General features: G+C 42.1%; 1 long non-coding RNA gene across 5 annotated transcripts in view; it reads right to left on the minus strand.

Moving 5' to 3' along the window:
* The window catches only part of LOC105932441, a 60,607-nt gene that overhangs the window by 1,894 nt on the left and 36,263 nt on the right, over positions 1 to 22,450 (minus strand). The gene's annotated exons all lie outside the window — the stretch shown is intronic.

Here is a 22,450-nt window from a genome sequence, read left to right on the forward strand (position 1 = left end):
AAAGCAAAACACAAATCAAAGGGTTCTCCACTGAGTGATGCGAAGGGGAAAAGGGGTCAAAATCAGACGCTGCCAAGCCATCGGGAAAACTCGCTAAATAAGCCTGAGTGTTAAGCCTGCTAATCCCCGTGCATTATTGCAACATCTGTGAGGCCTAAAGAGGCTCTGCTAGTGATTACCGAGACAGATGTGAACAATATCCTGCCTGAAAAAGGACAGGGTACGCTTGGGTGTCGAAACTGCCAACGGCACGGAGAAAAGGAAGGTTGAAACGATGCGGAGAATGTAAAGCAGGTCACCTGGGAGAAAGGGGCAAACAAGGAGAGGGACGGAAGTGAACGACTGACAAAAGCCGAAGCAGAAGAGGTAGCGACTGCTCGGAGTTGTTGGGATGCGGTTTCAAGGTGGTAGAAAAAAATTGGAGATGACAGCATCCCCGGAAAGATGGCAGACCTGTGGGCCAGGCCGACGAGACGCCAGGGAGACAAGGCTAATTTATGCAGAGTGTCTAGGACCCTGTGAATAGGCCAGAAAAAACTGAGGGGGAGCTGCTGCGGGTGCTAGCAGTGTGAAAAGAAAAGGTGGGGGTGGCAGAGTGATTTTTTTTTTTCTAAACAAGGGGTTCAGAGGCTGCTCTTTCGGCTCGATTCAGCTGGAGCTGTCCGTCTGACGTCCCATTAAGGTTTGGGATGGGCATGTGGAACTAGGCAATGAAGAGGAGAGGGAAAGGGGGTGGGAGGATAGGCAGAGAGGTGAACGAGAGGCTCTTACCACCCTCTCCAGTCTACTTCTTCATTTTGGCTACATATTAGATCCACAGAGGTGTCTCTCTGCTGATCTGCATCCTAATTTCTTCCCTTTTATCACAGACCAGGACCTGGGAGGGGACCGAGGACGGGCATAAGCTGACAGAAGCTACCCAGCTGAAGTCTGGCTGGAGAGAGGTCATGGGAGCACTTCAGCAGCCTGGCTGGCAAATCCAATAGTTACATTATCGCTCTCTGTTCTGGCAGCCTAGATCTGTCATTAATTATTTCCTTAAACATTATGCTTTCTGCAAATGTCCTGTTTCATAAAACACGTTAAAAGATTTGTTGTTTTTGATCCAAGAGTCAAAAAAGTTTATTTTTTTTAGAAGCTAAGGTTTTATGAAATTGAGAATTCCTTGCTAAAGTATTCACACTCCTGTGTGTTTTATTGAGATGGGCCAACACAAAGAAGTGCATAAAACAAAAAGGATATATGGTGTTTAATTTTCTCCCCCAAATAAAACCCTGAAAAGTGTGCCGTGTATTTCTGTTTAGCTCCCACCTAAGTCGATAGTTTTTAGAACTTGTGTCTGGACCAGGTTCACCCATTCCTCTTTGCAAAATACCTCAAACACAGTCTGGCTCGATCAAGAGCATCTGTGAAGATTACTTTTCAAGTCTTGTCACCGATTCTCTAGTTGATCTAAGTCTGGGCATTGACTGGAGCATTCAAGTCCATAAATGCTTTGACCTACAGCATTCGCCAGGAGACCTAAGGGTCACCATCCTGCTGGAAGGTGAACTTCTCCACCAATCTGAATTCTTTTACGGTTTCTAAATCAGTTTTCCTTCTGGATTACCCATTATCCGTAAATTTTCTGATCAACTGGAACCAGTTTTCACAGCATCATGCCGCCACCACTGTGTTTCAAAGTGGGGATTTTGTGTTCAGGGTGACGTGCAGGGATGTTTTTCCACCAAACACTTGTGAATGCATGCAGGCCTCTCTCTACGTGTTTGCTCGGGCCCCTGCGTGGCTTGTGCAAAACGGAAAACGGCTGCTCTTTTGGCATTCTTTCAACAATGCCTCTGTTCCTGCAGCTCTTACATAAGCATAGTCACCTTGCAAACTAAAAAGTTATGGCTTCAGCTCCAGAGACCTGTTCCCATCCTCTTGGGCAAGGGATGGTATGTGGAAATAGGGTAGAAGTGCTCTGAGTGGCTGGTATGAGTAGCACACTGCTGTATAATTTCCCTCCATTTAATAAACCTCTGAGGCCTTTACGTAACAGCAGTTTTTATATTGGCATTAAATTACAAGCAGGTGTAATTACATGACTTCTGAATGCATTTGGCGGTAGTGGATTTTATTTGGATTCAAGCTGGTGTTTGTGACAAAATGTTTAAAGGTTCAAAGTGAATGAATACTTTTGCAAGACACCGAGCTGACAAATCTACCTGTGCAATTCCCTTTTCACTTAAAAAATGCCTACCCTAGTTTTAACAACTTCGGACACCACGGATTGAATGCAAATGAAAATGTCAACAGTGTGACTTTGGGAATATATTAGATAACGCGATGAAAGGCGTAGCAATAAGCAGCAATTCTGGTATCGATGAATATTAACAGAAGCCCGACATCAACCTTCAAGATCAAGAATCCGTTTTGAGTTGAGCACGAGGAGACAGATTGTATGCTTTGTGCGTTTGAATCCTGGCCAATTGCCAAGTGAAACTGTGCGTGCGTGTGTGTGTGTGTGTGTGTGTGTGTGTGTGTGTGTTTGGGCCGAGCGAGAAGCAGAGAGAACAGGGTGATGGTTGAGTCCGGTGATGCAGGCGGACAGTTTAATGACAATCCTTGCCCCTGAAACATACAAACCAGTGAGCACCTGGCCCGCTCTGAGATGTACACACACCGTATGACATGCGCACCTATACGTGTGATGTATGGCGTGGTGTTTTCTGCAAAAGACTAGCAGGCCTGGTGAAAATGAAAGGGAAAAAAATATATCAATCTGCTTATGAACTTGAGGGAAATAGAAGAGTTTTGAGCTTCGCCTTCAACATGAAACACTGCCTAAAACTGTCCTTTGCAACCACTAATTGAAGTAATTGTGCGAATTGCCATGGGTGTTGGTTATGTTTCTTTAAAAAGCGGTGCGAAGTAAAGAGCCATTCACTGGCCAAGCAGACACTGAGCTCTTTGTGCTTTTTTTTTTGTGTGCCAAGTCGTGCCTGGCCATGGATCTGCATCTTATTCAGCAGCATTTCCTCAGGTCTGGACTTGAATTTGGTGCCCAAACAAAGACATAGAGCCACCTCATTAAAAAAACATGTCATTGGATCAGACCTAGGCTCAATTGTGTGATTTTTTTTTCTTCTCCCCCCCCCCCCACCTACTATAAGCGACCGTGACTGTGCGCAGGGTTGAATGAGGGGCCGGGTGGAGGCCCGGCGGTGGAGCGCCACGCCGCATCCCTATTGGAACCTCCCCTTCACAGAGGGGGGGCCATTTAGAGCTTTGTTGGTGTGTTAACACTGCTTTTTAAAACACCTCTTTATGGACTCAGCAAAGCAAACTGCAGGGCCTGGTTTTCTTGTGACAGAAGGAAAATGTGGGGTGGAAAAAAAAAAACGTGAGAATGAATCAAAGAAGAGACAAAAAAAAAAAAGGTTTGATTTGTTATAAATTACAGTGCCTTGCAAATGTGTTCACGTATTTTCATATTTTGTCACAATACAACCACAAACTGTCGCACACGATTACGAAGCGGACGGAAACTTAAACAAACAAGGTTTCAATTTTGTTTTTACAAATAAAATATGAAGAGCGTAGCTTGCATTCATATTCATCTCTCCCGGAGTTGGTATACTTTGTAGAAACCTTGTGCCATTACAGCAGCAAGTCTTTTAGGGTAAGACTACATGAGCTTTCATGATCTCGGCTCATCTAGATTCTCAGTTGGATTTAGGTCTGGACTTTGGATACATCAACGATTTGCAACCTGCAACCTTTCGGTACTCTTAATAACTTTGGCGACAAATTATATAGAACTGAGTAGTGCTTTTAATCGTCTTTCCTGAAGTTAAGCATGCCCACAGCATGATACTGCCACCACCAGTGGGGAGGCTGGGTTTAGGGTGATTTATGGTGCAGCATTGTCAGCGTCACACATCGTTCTGCTTGTGGGCCGAAAAAATTCAATTTTGCTCTCATCTGACCTTTTCCTTCCACTTCACAGCTATTGCACTACTTTGTGTTGGTCTTTTACCTAAAACACAAAAACGAAATGCACCGAACCTTAGCGACATGACGAAACAAAACCTGAAATGCGTAGTTTTGCTTGCCAGTGTAATAAAACCACATCTGAATGTTATTATTCAACCAAAATGACTTGCAAAATAATAATAATAAAAAAAGATGCTGCTGAGTGCAGCACAACCAGGTCACTGACAAACTGCTCCTGGTCTCTGTGTCCTCTGACACAGTCAGCACACACGTTTACCCAGAGGACCGCCGTCATCCTGCAGGTGAAGCTGCAGCTTTGTTGCAAGCATAAATATGTGTGTTTGTGTACTTGCACCTGAGGGAGAAAATGTTTTGCTCGTTTCACTTTTTTTGTGAAGGTGGTGGCCTTGTAGTTAGACCAGTGTGCTTGCACTCTGAGAAGGTCGCAAGTACCCGGTTCGAACCCCGCAGACTCCCACTGTTGGTCCCAGATTGCTCCCCGGGCGCTGTAGTAGCTCCCCACTGCTCCCTAAGGGATGGGTTAAATGCAGAAGACAACTTTTATTGGAATGTACAACTGCAATGACAAATAAAGACTTTTTCTTCTTCTAGTAAAATTAGGACTTTGTTTTTGGTCCTCCCTTTTTTTCCTGAGCTAGGGGTTAGATTTAGGACTAAGGTGTCCATTAGGTTAAGGTCAGGGATATACTGGTAAAGGTTAGGGCTAGGGTCAGTGTTAGGCCATAGTAAGGCTTGAAAATGAATGGAAGTCAAGGCACGGTCCTCACTCTGTACTTAAACAAGGATGGACGTGTGTGTGTGTGTGTGAGTGTGTGTGAGTGACAAAGCCAGTCCTGCCTGGGAAACCTGTGCAGGAGACGTCAGTCAGTCTCCCGGGGCTTCTGGGATAACAGTGAAACGAATGACAACGAACTTGAGGCAAGTTCAAAACGCTAGAGCGGAACCAGAAGAGAGTGGCACAGATTCTCCTGCCCTTGTGTGCATAATGTGTGTGTGACTACAATATGCACGCACCCAGAGAATATCATAATATGTGCTGAGTGTCGAGCTGCGGTGAAGAGCCCCCACTAAGATGAAAATGTGCATGCTCGCCTCCCCTTTTCTCCCCCTCCCCTTCCCTCTCGCCATGCACACGCAGGAAGGACCCCATTCTCGCACTTCTAATGCTGTCTGCTATGTGCCTGATGGAAAAAAAAGCTAAACGACAAAGGGGTCCACATGGGTAAAGGCAGGAAAATGCACATTATTTAGACAAAAGCTTTAATAGGGGTTTCTTAGTGACATTGATAAGGGTTCCCCTTCACTATGTGTTTCACTGGACCTGCTGATTTATTTATTTTTGCTATCCCTGGCCAAAAAAAATATTTATATATAAATAATAATAAAGCCTAGAGCTGTCACATCCAAACAGAAATTATGGTTTACAGGGAAGAGAATGTGTGTGGATACATTTACATAAAGATGGTGGCGTGTTGACAGAACGCTCTGAGCTCATCACGGTCCTCAAAAATTAAAGGAGCGGTTGAAAGGAGGGTGCGCTGGGGGGGGGGGGGGGGGGGGGGGGGGGGGCTGCAAAGAGCGCATTAACTGTCACTTTCTCTGAATCTGTGTGTTTTATCTAATCTGCAGGAAACTAACTTACAAGTGTCCCTCGTTAAGGTTGAAATATAAATAAAGTATGTGAGCTGCAAACATTCATAGTAAAGTAATGAACCTTGCAGCTAAATGTTGAGGCATGAGGTTAAAACCAAAATAATTGCACCAGAATAAATTCTAACAGCCTTCGAGATTTTGCCTTGTTAGGGATCAGATTATGTCTACTCCTGCAACATTTTAGATATTTAAATAAATGTCTTTGCATAAAATCTTCATAGTTCATTCTGTATACATAGAAACAGTAAATTATTTGCTTCATAAAATGCAAATATGATCTTAAGAGGTATGAAAGTATTTTACAATTCTGAATGTTTAAGTTTATATGAAAAATATTATATTAAAAGATTACTGAGTTTGGTAAAGAACAAAAAGTGGCAAAATGGGACAAAAAGGTCAATGGTTTTTATTGCTCATATGAATAAAATGTTACTGGGCAGCTGTGAAATGTAATTCTTAACACGACAAATACAGAAAGTTGCAAAATTATTCATACTACCTGAACATTTTTACAGGTTTGATCACAACTTTTAGCGTGTTTCATTGGGAAGTCAAGTGCAAGCAAAATGTTAAATAAGAACCTGAAATAATGTTATTAACTTTATTTATATAATATTTACTCTTTTTTTTGTTTTACTTTTTCAGTGCCTTGCAAAACTGTTCAGACCTCTTGATCTTTGTCCACATTTATCATGTTTTAACTGCCAACCTCAATGGATTTTATTGGGATTTCATGTGATAGAGCAACACAAAGAAGCCCATATGTGTGACATGGAAACAAAATGATTCATGCTGTTTAAAATGTTTTACAAACGTTTGGCAACATTACAGAACCATCTTTTGCTAAAATTAGAGCTGTAAATTTATTGGGGCATGTTTCTGCCAACTTTACGCATCTACAAATGCAAATGTTTTTTAGCAAAAAAATCCTCAAGCTCCGTCAGACAAGATGGAGGGCATCAGCTCTACTCTTGCTGTACTTTGAACTGGAGGCCTGGGCGTTACTTTGTGCAACACATCTGTTACATCTGATCTCTGTTGTCATTGCAGCTCTGGCTGGGATGTTTTCCAACTGGAAGGTAAACCTCTTGTGCAGTCTGAAGCTTTTTCCAGTCTCTAAAAGGTTTTCTTCCAGGATCGCCCTATTTTTTTATTTTTTATTTTTTAGCTCCATCCAACTTCCTGACAACTGAGAGCTGATTTTTTGTACGCTGAGAAAAAAACGTCCTCATGGGATTTTGCTGCCACCGCCACGTTTCAACAGTGGGCATGGTGCGTTCGGGGTAATGTGTAGTTTTAGTTTCCTATGACACATAGCATTTTGGATGTAGGTTTAAAAGTTTAATTGTAGTTTTATCCAACCAGAGCAACATGTTCCACATGTTCACCGTGTCGCTTATATCCTTTGTGGCAAACTACAACGCTGATTTTTTATGGCTTTATTTCAACATTGGCTTTATTTTTGCCACACTTCGAGAAATGTCAGATTACAGGGTCTGCATAAAAAAGGATACCACATTATTTATGGGTTTGTATTTATCATTACCTAATTTATCTAATGCTATGGCATAAAAAAAAAACGTATAAATTTGATTCATTTTCCAACAAATGAATCAAACGTAAACATGAGCACGACCCGGGGTGAGGAGCAGTTTTTTTTTTTTTGGGGAGAAAGTCACTTAATTTTGGAAAGCAAAGCAGGAAGGATGCAGAAGGAGCTCTGTGATAAACCTCTTGCAGATATAGTCAGCTAACCAAACCATCCTGTCAGATCGTTGCCTGAGGAGAGCAGGAGGGGGAACGAGAGACGGCAAGAAGGGGAAGAGAGCAAAACAGGGGTGAAAAGGGTCAGCGGGGAGGAAGGCTAAAGCCCAGAAGCAAGCAAAAGATTGTGTGTGTAGTGCATTTATATTTTAGCATGTGTGTGAGAGTGTGTGGGTGTGCATGTGTGTCAACCCCAGCTGGGCAGACATTTACTTGACATGCTGATAGGGATTTAAGCAGTGGGTGGGAGGTGTATCTGACCAAGGTGAGTGAATGAGCAGAGAAGGGAGCCTGTGGGGATCGGAGGATGATAGGAGGAGGGGGCGGTGGAAGCGGCGGTGGAGGAAGCGGGAGGGTTAGGATTTTTTTTTTTTTTATTTGGACCAGAGGGGCTCACAAAACTGCTGTTACTAAGCTTGTTTTCAGAGCAAGTTGAGACGATTAGAAGACGGGGGCAGAAACGTGCAGGGAACCGGGGATGAGGGAGCTGGGTTTTTGTAAGGGGGAAACCCTTCAGGCTGTCCAAGAAAAGCGAGACTGGTCTATTGAGGTGATGAGGGAAAGAGGGTCTTTCTTTCAGATGCTCTAATCAAGCATAAGTCCATGGTGGAGAATGAAAGGAGGCGACTGCTGCGTGTGTTAGCTTGGTGCCTGAGCTCCTCTGTATTTCTGTCCTCTGTTACCGTCCACAATTTTCCACAAGCTGTCGGTCTCCTCTCCTCCCCTCCCCTTGAGCTGTGCGCCCCTCCTCTTAAAGGGCTGTTGGTTTTGAAATACAAGTTGTTGGATGATGCTAGACCAGCTAGATTTCCCCAGCAAAGAAGTCACAGACTCGGTTTATCCAGAAAACGTGATATGCGAGCTACGAAATTAGCAAAAGCAGCGCCAGGGAAGCATAACAGTGATCTGAATGGTAAACTGTGATAGTTTATATAGATGGGAGCATATAAAAGCAACGTTCGTAATACCTTTTAATACACCTTCTACTATAAAGGTTAAGCAATTATTTATATTAGGAGCAGATGGAAGATCACATAATTTACGTAAGAAAGAAAAGTCGGCGTAAAAGAGAGTTTTAATATACTAATCCTTTCTTTTCAATGAGCTTCTCACATTTCTCCTCTTCCTCTAGGTTTATTTTTAAACATCGCCAATATTGAATATGCCTATCTTTGAGTCTTCTTTCCTCTGTAACAGCATCTGCACAGAAGAGAGTGATTGTCTTTGCTACCTGCGAGCACTTGTGAATGGTACATTTACTGATTGGGAAAATAATCAATTTGGTAGTTTTCGCTGGTCCGCGGTCAAGGCCAGTGTAAGATCCATGAGAGTACTCATCGCTGATGACTTTATTTGGTCAAGGAACACCTTTATGATTGGGAAATAAACCCAAGAGGGAACACGTTTTCTGCGGAGATTGACACAAGCATCACTTACAATCAGCCTCCTCACAACAGTCTACAGAGCTGTGGTTAACCATCTCAACATGGCAGACCCTGCAGGGGACAGCGAGGGGAGCTAATAAGGTCACTGGAGTAAATTTAGGCTCTTTCAATGAGAAGTTTCAGAGCTGACGCAGGTAGAAAGTTCTCACACCCTCTCTGTTAACTTTCTGAACTGCTGCCATCAGGCAAACAATACTACAACACGAGACGCCAAAGTACAAAAGAAACTTCTGCCTCCAAATATTACAATGCTAAAGCGCTGTTAAGATGATTAACATCACATTTTTGTAAAAAAAAAATTTGTTTCTATTACCTTTGTTTTCTATTACCTTTGTTTCTATATTATGTTTCCCACTAACATGTAATATATCCCCTGCCTCATTTTGTTGTGTGCTAATTAGTATCCAAAAAAATCAGCTGTAAATAAATATATATATATTTTTTATCAAAGAGCCAGTCAAAGTATTTGAAATTGGTGCACGTAATGAAAGAGCTACATGTCTGATGGGGGCGTGCGCAGTCGATGAACCCTGAGCCGACATGTTAAATTACGGAAGGCAGCAGACTGAGACAGACAGGAGGGGCTGTCAAAGCGTCTGACTCGCTTTGACAGTGTTTGGTTCGGGGGTAGGAGGTGTTTGACCATGGGCTTGACTGGGCTGAAGGGACTGATTTCTTGGGATGATTTGGCTCAGGGCCGACTGGAGGCTGGCCAAAGGCAGACTGAAGGGGGTCCTCTCACACCCCACTCTGCTCATCCCCAGAGCGAGGCAATAAGAAGCGGCTTATAAAATAAGCAAACACTGAACGCTGGTCTACGCTGCGGTGGTGACCCCCTTCCCCCAGCCTTCTCTAACCTTGACCCTTGAGGTCCTTCTTAACCTATTTCTGAATGGAAGTCGGTGCAGCTGGGGTGTCTAGCCGTGAACTAATCACAACCCCCTCCCTCATCATGGAGCTCGTTCCCACGGCTCACGACCAAGGTGCTGTCTCCTCATTTGAATGGCTGGGATTAATATTTATGCGGCCACCACAGTGTCATGCGCCGTTCTCTGGGAGAAACACCATTGTGAGTGGTTTAAAATAAAATCCCAGTTTTTCAGTTCAATTAAATTCCGGGAAGCTTTTTACTTATCCCAACACGGCAATGTTCTTTTCTGGTTGATGCCTCAGCCTCCATCTGCCAGTCTCTTTCCGTGGCCCCAATAATCTATTCAGCCCGAGCACACAGGCGTGCTGTATAATGTACATGCAACAATGTGAGCGTGAAGGCTCATACACGTCATTCAGCGGGGGGTTCAAACCCCACCACCTTCACATTTTCATTACGACCAAGTCTCGGGACCGTGTGTCGCACAGCAGCGTGGCCTTTTGCTTGGCGAGCAGGCAGTTTAATCACACATACGGCACTACTCCATTTTCATTTCCTTTTCATACAGCCTCCATTCCACTCCGGCTTCATAATTCCCCCCCACCCCTCGAGCTGCCTAGCCCAAGTGAGTGTTTGCAGCCTGTTGAAATGACATAATCAGTGACTTGGATAAATGCCTGGCTGTTTTTCCCTGAGTCTATAATCAGACTTGGGCGCTGAGTGTTGAAGCTACGAGGAAAGCGCAGCAGCAACACTTGGTTCAGGAATTACTTCCTAAGATGGGTAGTTTCACCTAAAGAATGTGCTCAAGCACCAGTGAAATGAAATAGGTTTGGTCTACTATGCATCATGTTGGTGCTAACAGACCCATAATACATTTTACAGGTTTTGTTTATTTTTTTTATTAGTTTTATTTCCACAAAAACATTTGCAAGCAACTTTTAAAAAAACAACAACAATGTATCATCTGAAAATGAAGCATTACATTTTGGTACAGAGATTTAAAGAGAAACTGGCTGGTGAACAGAATCTGACCATTTTTAGATGAATGCCCCCTCTCTTCCTTTTTCAAAATGCCAATGTTTTTTAAACTGTGAATGTAAAAACCTAAGCATGAGCAGGTTGCACAAGCAACCAAGCTTCTTCCATGTAAAGGTTGCAACAAAATTAAAAGAACTCCCAAATGTAGCTTTTTTTGTCACAGAAAGGTGTTTACCAATCAACCAACAAACCAACCAACCAACCAACAGATCAATCAATCAATCAATCAATCAATCAATCAATCAATCAATCAATCAATCAATCAACAAACCAATCAACCAACAGATCGATCAATCAATCAATCAATCAATCAATCAACAAACCAATCAACCAACAGATCGATCAATCAATCAATCAATCAATCAATCAATCAATCAATCAATCAACCAATCAATCAACCAATCAACAAACCAACCAACCAACCAACCAACAGATCAATCAATCAATCAATCAATCAATCAATCAATCAATCAATCTTTACAGTACTTTTCATACCAGCTGCAATGGATAGGGCTTCACAGACTAAAAATCAAATAAGCGTTTTTCTCTGAGAAATTTCTGAAAGAAACTGCTGTTGTTGCTTACCTTATTTGAGCTCATATCTTGTGCCTCTGTGCCTACCAGGTGTGATCTCCTCCAGCGGTTTCCATATCAAGCCACTTCTACAAACCCTGTCTTGACAAGATTTCTTTGGCAAACCATTCAAGGTCCTCCACTATAGCTCAGTGTCCTCAGCCATCACCTGCCTTCCCTGTTCTCCACCCCTCCTCGTTAAAGTCACAAACCCCCCTCTGCCTTTCTCAAACTGGAACCTGTCCACGAACTCTACTTCCCTTTAAAATGTCTGCACTACCAGGCTACAATCAGCACCTCGACTTTCTTCCCCAAATCTTCCACTCACCAAAGCTTAGTAATTCTCTTTCTTGCACATTAACCCTTCTGTCTGGCTAAATCTGAATGCTTCTCTCTTTCCCCAGACACTGCTGGTAGACACTTCTGAGATTCCCCATTTGCACCCATTTCCCTGGTTGTAATAAACACTTTCTTTAAGCTAAGTCTCTGATTCTGCATGCAGTACATTAATTGCCAAGAACCATGACTTTAACTCTATTGTTGTAAGTGGACTTGACGAGTAGATGGCCCTGAAAGCCCATATCATAAAAGTGCTATTGAGTATGAGTTTCATTGCAGTCAAGACCCTTGAACCTGTATTGTATTTCCTTTAGCTTTGAGAGCCTGGTTAAGTTTACCTGCCTGATCAGATCCTTGTGAATTGAATATTTTCACTGTGTCTGGGAGTGGAACTCAGAGCATTGTTGGTGAACTACAACATATTTATATACTGAGTGGCATGTCTTTGGAAAAAAATTCCTGCAATGCAATAATTTAGTAACTGCAGACATTGAGGAAGCTGAATCTTATTATGGTGCGAGTGAAACCGGAATTAATGCAAACGATAAATACCTAGTTAAACTGAAACTGAGCAGATTTTTCCAATAGTTTAAAAGTGAATGGGGGGGGGGGGGTCTCCAGAGAGCATTTAAACAGACTGAAAAGAGACAAAGTTTATCTCATTGCTGCACGGTATGGTACTCCAGAAGTGCAAAGGATGGTTGAAGAGCATGCGGTGGGAAATGACGAAATGAAATAATGGAGACAAGCTCTTTGCTGTTTTCCTCAACACATTCCAGGATGCTTTAGAAAAAACTTCCCAGTATCTATATGGCCATGGTCCTGGTGGATGTGAGTTTGAATTGTTTGAATGTGTGAGAGCTCTGTCTAATAGAGAATCTTTGCTGGAGAGCATGATGGCTGTGGGAACCCATCTACACACGATCAAGGTGCTCAACCTACCTGGTAGAGTCAAGCCATCCTAAAACTCATGTAAAATTTTGACTTCTTTGAGAAGATCCGTTTTTGCTTGTAACTATGTTCTCCCTTGGGTTCTCGTCCTGCTTTCCTGTGCTTCCCTTGCTGGTTCCCAGACTACAACTGAAAAGGCTCCTTGTTTCAAAGCCTCCAGAATCTCTCCCAGAGTAAACCTCTGCAGTCTCTATACTGCCTTCAAGCCTTCAAGCCTCTGCCTGCCCGTTCTCTGTGGCTCATCGCTCAGCCTTCCTTAGGATCTCAAAACCTCAGATCACTGTCTATGCTGGAAACACTCTGGGGGAAAAAAAACACCTCTGAAGAAACCCTTCATCAACCACCAGAATCCTATTAACCCGTCTTGGCAGACCACCTTTCCCCAAAACAGTAGACTGTTACTTTCTCTCAGCAATCTGGAAAATTATTCCAGTCATCTTTCTCTACCTTATAATTTCTCCCAGATGCAGCTGAGTCCTGTCGTTGCAGTTTGATTTCTTCCCAGATTCATTTCTCCTGTCTAAATAAACCCGTTACCGTTTTGCATCCTGGTCTGCATGTCGGTCAGAAAACTAAACAAAACACTTGTGAAAGTAAAATCTGTCGAGCTCTATTTGGCATTAAGATATCAATTCTTATTGCCACATTGCTAGACAGGACACTGGGGAAAAAAAACAAAAAAAAAACAAGAACATCACGTATACAGATTGCAGAGAGCTCTTACTAAAGTATTGTGATGAGGTGCTGTAGCTCCTGGTGAATCTGACTGACACCATTTACACCAGTTTTGTGGGGGCTATTGGGACAATACACTAATGGCTGACCCTCAGCTAGAAGCAAATGAGACAAGCCCACCTCCATTCCTTGAGCTACTGTTACAGCTGTAAGTAGAAGAAACACAAAGTGCCAGAGAAAACCAAATAAAAAGGCACCTCGGTGCATAACGCCAGAAAGCTAGTGCAAATTTAGTGGCTGCTAGCTTCCGTGAAGATGACACGTCATTAGTGAATGAGATTCATGAAATAAAAAAAATAAAACAAGTAAAATAAATTTCTGAGGTCAGCAAAAATCTTTTGTAAGATTTTTCTTACAAAATCCTTGTAGGTTAGTCTAATGCTACAAAGGGAAGTCAAAATAGTGGAAAAATCTAAATACTAAAACATCAGGGACTACAAATAGCAAACCAAATACCTTTAAGCAGACCAAATCCATGATATAGCTTCCATTTTGATGAGAATGGCAATATTGCAGCCATCAGCTCTAATGAGCCAAATCCATTAATTACATCAGCAAAGAAAGACAAAAGAAAAGTTGTCCATATACATTGGTCAAAAGGCCTCTTTAAACCCTGTAAACTGACTTCAGCTGTCGTCACAGGACAATGAATGCTAAAGGTGATAGTCACAGTCTCAGCAGAACAAAGAAACCCAAGAAGACAGTAAAGTGTTCAAGCCTAACCCAAGATCAATGGAAGACACTGCGATGTTTGAACGGAGGTAATCTTTAAGTTCATGTGCTTTTAAATGGCTGAAGTTGGGACTGTCTTCTTGACACAGGTTCTCAAGTAACCACAATCATTGTATGGGAACTACCTCTTGGATTACAGAAATACATCCCTTGGCTAATTTGTTCCAAGTTGAAGCAGCTAATGGTCAAAGCATCACTCATTCAGACTTTATAAAAGCAAAATCACTTTCTTTAAGAACTGCTTTGGCTGTGAGATCACAGTGCCTACCCTTGCATTGGTTGTATGCGAAACACTGTTAAAAACACAACCAACTTTCATAATGAACACTAACGCTTTAGGTCTAGTCTATGAAGATTGCTCCAGTTCAGACACAAGTCTCCAGACAATCTCCTGTGGTTTGAGAATCAAACAAAAGGGAAAGGAAAACTTAGGACTGGTAAGGTTAGCTGGAAAAGCCCCCACATTTGGGCCAGCTGGGCTAATCTGTGTTGCAGATAGATTTACTAATCCTTGCCCCCAACTTTCAGACAGGTGGATTGTGACTGGCTTATTTTTACCGGTGGGCTTGTTAGTTTTAAGCTGTTTATCAAGTTTCCATCCAGATGAAGCTGGGTTTTACTGGGTGTTACTGCGTCACTCACTGGCATGGCAAAGGTATCACAACACCCATTACGGCTCTCCTGGCTTAATGCGGTTTCATCTTAATGCTCAAACTTCTGTCTGTGGATACAGAATTTGGCTCTGTGTGGATGCAAGCTCGGTTTACCTCAAAATAAATCCCACAAAATACCTGTAGTGCAACACAATGAAAGCTGACATGATACAACCATTCCCACAGAAAGGAAAATTACAGGGGGTGACGCCAACTGACCAAAGACCACCTCAAGTTGCACACACAGATAATCTGCAAGTCTTCTACATTCACAAACTTGAATTTAAACTCTGATGACTCTTCACTTCCAGCTGAATAGAAAGTGACAACCGAGCAAAAGCTGTGCGTTAAGCCAGAAGTCCTACTCTGGATGCGCAGACTTCGGTTGAACAAATAAGGGCGTTTTAACACCAGGAAAATTCCTTGATGTGCTTGTTTGATCTGGACCAAAAACTGACTTTTTTTTATTTATTTTCTGATGCGGTTTGCTTTCACATCGTACTTTTCCCTAGTGAACTATAACTTGTAACAGAGCCATGCGTGTGACGATTGTTGCTCCGGTTGGAGAGAAACGACTAAGGTCCTTTCAGACCCGGAAAGGGATGAAAACAATTACAGAAATCCTGCACTCAGCACCTCTGCTCTGCATATTTGTGCTGTTCTTAAATCTGCTAAACTATTGTGAGCGGTAAGAGCAGCTCACTCAAAGCCGGTTTCGAGACATTCTAAGTTTGGAGCGGTGTCGGAGGACGCGTCCTGCAAACCGAAGGAGTTACACAGCATGCTAGAAGCATCGTTGCTAGGCAACAGGTATGATTTCAGTCTGCTACGGTGGCTTGTTAAGTCCAAATAGATGTATGTTTTTGTGCAGTTAGGTTGGATCAAGGCCATTTTGAATCCACACCGGAAGCAAACTGCACCAGAGTCCATTTGGAAGCGAACCGAGGTCACCTCAAGAAGTCGGTCTCATTCCGGTTGTTAGGTCCGGACCAGGGTTCGCTTGAGTGTATTCACACCTGCACAACCAAGGGGGGAGACAAACTCTGATCCGTTTAAAGCAGACCAAATGTGGCCTAAAGTTTAGCACAAGATCAAGTTAAGTGATGAGACACCCTTTAGAAATAGACAGAGGCCTCTACGGCTGCAGGATCTTGTTGCAGTGTGGAGTAATGTCCAAGAGCTAAGTGAAGCAGGAGTAATCTGTGAGTCAGAGTTACCATACTATTCACCCAGAGTGGTGCTTAGAATGAAAAAAAAACAACAAAAAAAACAGATGTAAGGCTTTGTGTTGATTACAGGGAGCTAAATCTGTAGAGACTATCAAAGATGCATATGCAACACTCTCCGCACTCACAGGCTCGGAGTCAATTTATTACCAGATTGAGGTAAAAAAAGATCAAAAACTGCTTTTGTTAGTCGATTAGGATTTTGGAATTTAACAGAAGGTTTAACAAATGCTCCCAGCACGTCTCAAAGGCTGATGGGGAAATGACTGGGAGACATCAACCTTTAAGAAATCTTAGTCTTCTTAGACGATCTCATTGTCTTTTTCAGAAATGAATGTCTGGTCCTACCTCACTATCATGTGTAGTGAGTGTTACACATACTCCTTTTTTATTGTTTTATTATCTTTTGAGAAATTCCTGTCCCAGCTGCTGTCAGAAACAAAGGAACTGGTTGAGTGAAAATAACAACGTTAGATCTAAATCTTCCAGGGAAATGCTGTAATATGAGCGCAATCAATGCAAAGTCTTCTTTTTAAAATGTGAATCTGACTCGGTGTGATTTGGTTGCACAACCAGATCCCCTTGGTCTAACCAGAGGGAAGAAAGATGTGCGAAACAGCCCAGGATGAATTGAGTGATGGCTGTAAATGCTTTCAGCAACTATTACTTCAGAGGGTGCACCACACTCAATCAATACCTAAGCAAATAAAAAGCAAAGGGGCAGACAGAATGAGAAAAGCTGCAGTGGACTGGATGACAATAATGTGCACAAATGAACACCCGACACTCAAGCTGATCTGCGAAAATAGGCTTTAATATTCTTGGTTATATACAACCTAAGAAAAAACCCTTTTGACTGTTAGTATTTTGGTGCTTCAGTATTCCCCATTGCCGTTGAGGATTTATATTTTAAAATGGATCTATAAATCACATAGTGATGAAAAGATTAATTAAAATAAGTAACAATGCTATCTTTAAAAAAATGTGAGAAACGGTGAGAGGTACGTAAAAATGAAGTGAATTTAACAGTTTGGGATGCTTCCAGTGAACGCCTTCAGCATTTCAATCTTCAAAATAAAGAAAGAAAAGTATTTATTTAGAGTTTCCAACCCCAACAACTACCATCTATTATTGTACATTCAAGGTCCTGAAATGTGTCCACCTAATCCAAGGTGTGTTCGTTCTGCACGTGCTCTGTGTGTTGAATTATAAATAACTGCAGCAGCAACACACATACTGCCATTGTCATTAGCGTAAAAGCTTTCAGCAGGGTACAGCATTTGGGGGGGGGGGGGCTTCTCTCTGTGTGTAAGTGTGAATGGGCAGGCGCATGTGTGTGAGCGTGTGTTCGTGCAGCATGCATGTGGTGGTTGCTGGAATTTATGAGAGTTTGGCAATAACCTTGAGTAAAAATACTAAGGTTTTTGTAGTATTTGCGTGATTCCAGTCCAAAATGAATTTTGTAATTGCTTTAAACTTAGAGAAAATTGAATTATTTATAAAGCTCCAAAAAGAGAACTTAGTTGTTTTCAGAGTTATGATAATGGCATCTAAAGGATCAATATTGTTATTTTGGTTTCGATATGACACACAAAGATGCAAATGAAAATCCTAGAATAAACTCAATTTTCCATTTGCACAGTATATTCAGTGGCGGTTCTACACCATATTTAGCATGGGGGCCAGGGCGTGGGCCAATGTTTTTTCATGGGGGCACAGAAAAAAAGATTGGGGAAAAAAACAACTAAACAGGTCAATATTTCATCGTTTAATATATTAAGTTAGCCAAAGAGCCAATTGTTGCTCTGGAACTGCAGGTTGCTGACCCTTGATTCTATCAATACGGCTGGAGCTAAAAGTGAAACAAATTATTTTTTAAATCACTGTTAATGTGAAACTGTAAAGGCAAAAAATACAATTGGTTCAAGTGACCAATACAGTATCTTTGTCAGCATATATCATTGTAAGAAATGTATTTAATATTGTATTTAGTACATGGGGCCATAACTGGCCCTTTTTGGCCCCTGTCTAGAACCGCCCCTGAGTATATTATATATTTTTGCTATTCTGCTCTTTCTAGGGTGACACACGTAGAAGTTAGCTGATAATAGCTGATTAATTAGTTGGGTTGTCTTTCTGCAGTTCGTGGCTTAACAGACATGCCACCTATAGCTTGTTATCTGTAGTGTTAAACCAGAGGGACATAAATACTAGGGATGGTCAGTGCTTCTTTTAATTTTGACATCATGACCGTCTGTATTTGTCCAATGAAGAATTCTGGCCATTTTGAATCCGTGACACATAATGTTCAGCTAATGTTTAAGATGAGGAGGTCACTTTTTAGCATGTACATAAGGTTGAATTAAACCATCATGGTGAAGCCCCTCAACATCCAGACCGACAAGCTCAGGGTGTCTTCTTTTATTTATCATCTGACTCTGTACTCTCAGAAATGCAGCTATATGTGCACAAAGCGATTTAATGTCTTCGCCAAACTATACGAATTGATAAAATTATCAGTAGAAGTGTCGATTCTATCCATCTCTTCTTCTTCACCGCCATTTTTTTTTTTACCAACACAGAGGGCCTGAAGTCTTTCCAGGCAGACACACAGTTTAGTATGGGCTCTTTTTCACCGACCTGCTCAGATCAACCTCAGCTTAATCTGTGTCAGTGTGGGCTGATTAGACTGAGAAGGTTTATTAAAGCGGCTCTAGTTCTGATAGAGAGGACGATAAAAACGAGCGAGCAGTCGACTTGTGGGCAGGTTAGTGGTAGCTGATAAAGACAACTTGCTGCTTAATTTACAAGAAAATATTTCATAGAGTTGAATGTTTTAGTTCAAAATGCAAATTGAAGCACTTTTTTATTTGTGCTGGAAAGAAAATACACCCACTGCCGCTTCTTGGGTTCTCGTGTATGAAAGATTTGATCTTTACCAGGATGGTAAACCCATGCTATATCGTAATGTTATTGTCAGTGGTTTGTGTTCATTTCTTCAGTTCATCCCAAAAAATGAGTTATATGAAACTAGAAATAAATCATGCAGGAATGCTCAGTGGAACATTGATAACACTGTTGTATCGCATCAAGAAGATTTTGGGGGTCTGAATCCCAGCCACTGCTTTCTGTTTGGCGGTTGCATGTCCTGACCTTGCATACATGGGTACTCTGGCTTCTTCCTACCATGCAAAAACATCATATTAAGTTAATTTGACACTCTAAACTTCTTTCCTATATCTATGTGTAATTGTTTTTATGTCTCTGGGATCAACTGGTTAACTTTACGCTGCGTCTCAACAACTGATCACTAAATGTTGTCGCCGACCCCATTGCAACGATGCAAATGGATAGATAAATCAGAACATCAATTTCAACTTAAATATTACTTGTTTTGTAAATCAGGTTGACTATTGTTTTTAACCCAGTCTTTGGTAGCCGTGGACATTTGCCCTTTTAATAAATGTTTTGAAGGGGTTGGAAACCAAGCCCAGTATGCCGAGTCACGCTCATAACCTAACCCTGCCGTATTAAATCAACCAAAACCTGGATCAGTTCATATTTTAAACAGTCTGGGTCTGCAGGCTAACCCACATTTGGGTTGATTTTAGATCAGCAGCTTTCCCTGAATGCTAAAAAAAAAAAACACAGATTAAATTTTGAAGACAAAAGGGAATAATTTATGAAGTGAAAGTACATACCCAAAATAAGTCAGAAATCCGTAAAACCCGGGATTTAAAGGCTGTGTACTTTGTACTGTTCTCAATATTCATTTAAATGTTAGAAGGACTGGTTAAACGATGTTCTGTGTCTTTTTGCAAAATATTATCGCTAGGCCCTGCCTATTGGCACACAAGAAAAAAAAAAAGCAAGTTCAACAAAAAGTGACAAAAAAAAGATAGAGAGCTAAAATAGAAATTTATAAAAATGTGTCCTTCTCCATCCTCCTTGTGTAAGGGCTGAAGCTATCCTGCATCAGGCGAACAGCAGATGCCAAACAGCAGGCCTTCAGCCTGGATGAGTAGCCTGGATCCAGGACATAGACAATTCCCCAAATCAGCCCTTTCCACTAATTAGCAGTGACAGGTGAAAGCAGCCAGAAATTCCACGGGAGCTAACAATGAAAAAGACAATTGCACAAACACACTCCACCATAAGCCACAGAGACACCCATACAAACATAAACACACACATATGTCAGCGCGCAGCAGCCGCTACGGAGGATCTACGAGCCCAGCCAACGCCACATTAAAACCCATTAAGCACCGAGGCGCCCCCTGCTCCACGTACACAGCCCGTACCCTGCTTCTCTGCCACTGATACCGCTGATCCCCCCGTGCTTTGACAAGGCGTAATAAAGCCTGTATGAAGTGCCGCATTGTGTGGGGAGAACACAATGTTGCATGCTGAGTGCTGTGAGAAGGGCGTACACCGGTGGGTCCCACGGCGCTGCGCAGCATCGGGGCCTATAGCAAGGAGTGCCGAGCATGCTAATGAGGTCATTATGTTATGCCTCACCCTCTGCTTGTGCTTTACAGTGAGGGCTTTTTTGCCTGTCACAGGAGGCAGGGCACCCTTGTGATGCAGCCAACCCCAGATGTCACATATGGCACAATGAGGAGACACAGGAGCGTCGCTCAGACGGAGACGAGGTGCTGCTGCGTTTTTTTGGTTTTTTTTTTCAAGCTAGCATCCAAAGCGACGGAGCAGCATCGGTGATTTGCATACACAATAAGGCGAGCTTGAAAGGAAAATAAAAAAGCGGAGTAGCAACATTCATTTGCTAATTGTTCCCGCTGCGTATTTAATCAGAGATCGCCTAGGGTTGCGATTTCTTTTATTGCTTTTTACACTTGCGCTATTATTTACAGCGGATGGGGGAGGGGTTAGGTATCGCGCACATGCAAAAGCAATTACAAGATATTTGCATAGCCGTTAACAGTCACGGGGCAGATGGCAAACAGCGGGCACTTAGAAAGGCGACCGAGCGCCATCTTGGCTCAGGCAGACAGCTGGCAGACAAGAAATCGGCCATTTTGTAAGCAAGGGCCGCTGCCAGGCTGAGGCGTAGAGCGCCGCCAGGCTCTATCCGCGTGCCAGGAGATTGGCAGGAGAGAGGGAAATCGAGCTTTCATATCCTCTCTGGTACACATAACCAGAATGAGCTCCTCCGACAGGCTGTGTGACAGCGCGATCACAGCCCAGAGCTCACGGAGGAGATCAGCTACATTACGAGGTGTCTGCCTTTACTGTAAGAAGACACATTCTCCTTCAGGCAGGAATAATATTTCAGAATAACACATTCAGATAGGAGATAAACATTAATTTTTTGTTCACAGCGTTCCTATGCATTTCCCAGTTCAGAATTTCATTCGTTTTCCTGGCTTAAATTTTAATATTCTGGACCTCCAAGTTGAAAACATTTACCAGGTTGGGGTTTTAATATGTTCCACAAATAGTGAAAAAAAAAAACACATGGTAATTTTTTTCTTTCAATTCAGCAGAGTGGTAAAGGGCCATTTCACAGCATTCTTCTTATTTTTATTTTCACACTGTTTTGAAAGCGATAACACCTCAACTTGTCTGGACTTGTCTACCGTACACTGAATACAGCTAATGTCTTTATTCTGCTGGTGAATGAAAAAACAGAGCAGTATTAAGCCTGTCTGGCTTTTAGCAGGAGCCGGTTTATCTCTATAACGCCTAATGTGTAATTTCTGACACACATATCCCTCAGACTTCCATCTGTTGAACTAAGTTGGAACATGTAACATTTTGCGTACTTGTTGTGTGGCTTACTGTAAACGATCTAAGTATTTCAGGCTGTAAGTGCCAATTTTATTCAGAAATCCAAGATGGTTTTAATGGAGTGCATAGTCTGTTTTTGGAATGATTACAGGAAGTACAGTACAGAAAGAAGTAGAATATTTAATAGAGTCAGACAACAAATAACCTAAGTGTCATGAAATGTTTTTTTATCTGACCTTTTTCTGGAACTGTAAAAAGACAATGTGATAAAATGTTCTTTCCTTATGGTCATTTATTGAATGATACCTTAAAGCTACGTGGGATTGTACTCTGCCATGTCTTTTATAAGCGTCACACAAGATGCATTAAACAACTGCAAAGAACAGACATGATAGTGGTGGCCAGTAAGGGCTTGAATGGGTACCTCTGGATTGGGGGTATGGTTGAGTGTACCCTGAGGTATCTGCGCTGCACCCTCCACACCTTTGGTGGCTTGCTCCATAGCTGACAGCCTCAAGTGTTCATAAACAAAACCATAATTTTAATAACATCACCCTAACAATTTACTAATTGATCTGTTTATTCGCCTGTCAAGTATCCTTATCATTATTACTTCAATTTCTTTTTCTCTTCTTGTTGCAGTAGTCATAGTTTATTCTAAACTATCAATAGTACGATATTTACCAGACAAAAAAAACCATACTGCACTGTGCATATATA

Source organism: Fundulus heteroclitus, chromosome 9 (assembly GCF_011125445.2).
Source record: "Fundulus heteroclitus isolate FHET01 chromosome 9, MU-UCD_Fhet_4.1, whole genome shotgun sequence".
NCBI lineage: Eukaryota > Metazoa > Chordata > Actinopteri > Cyprinodontiformes > Fundulidae > Fundulus > Fundulus heteroclitus.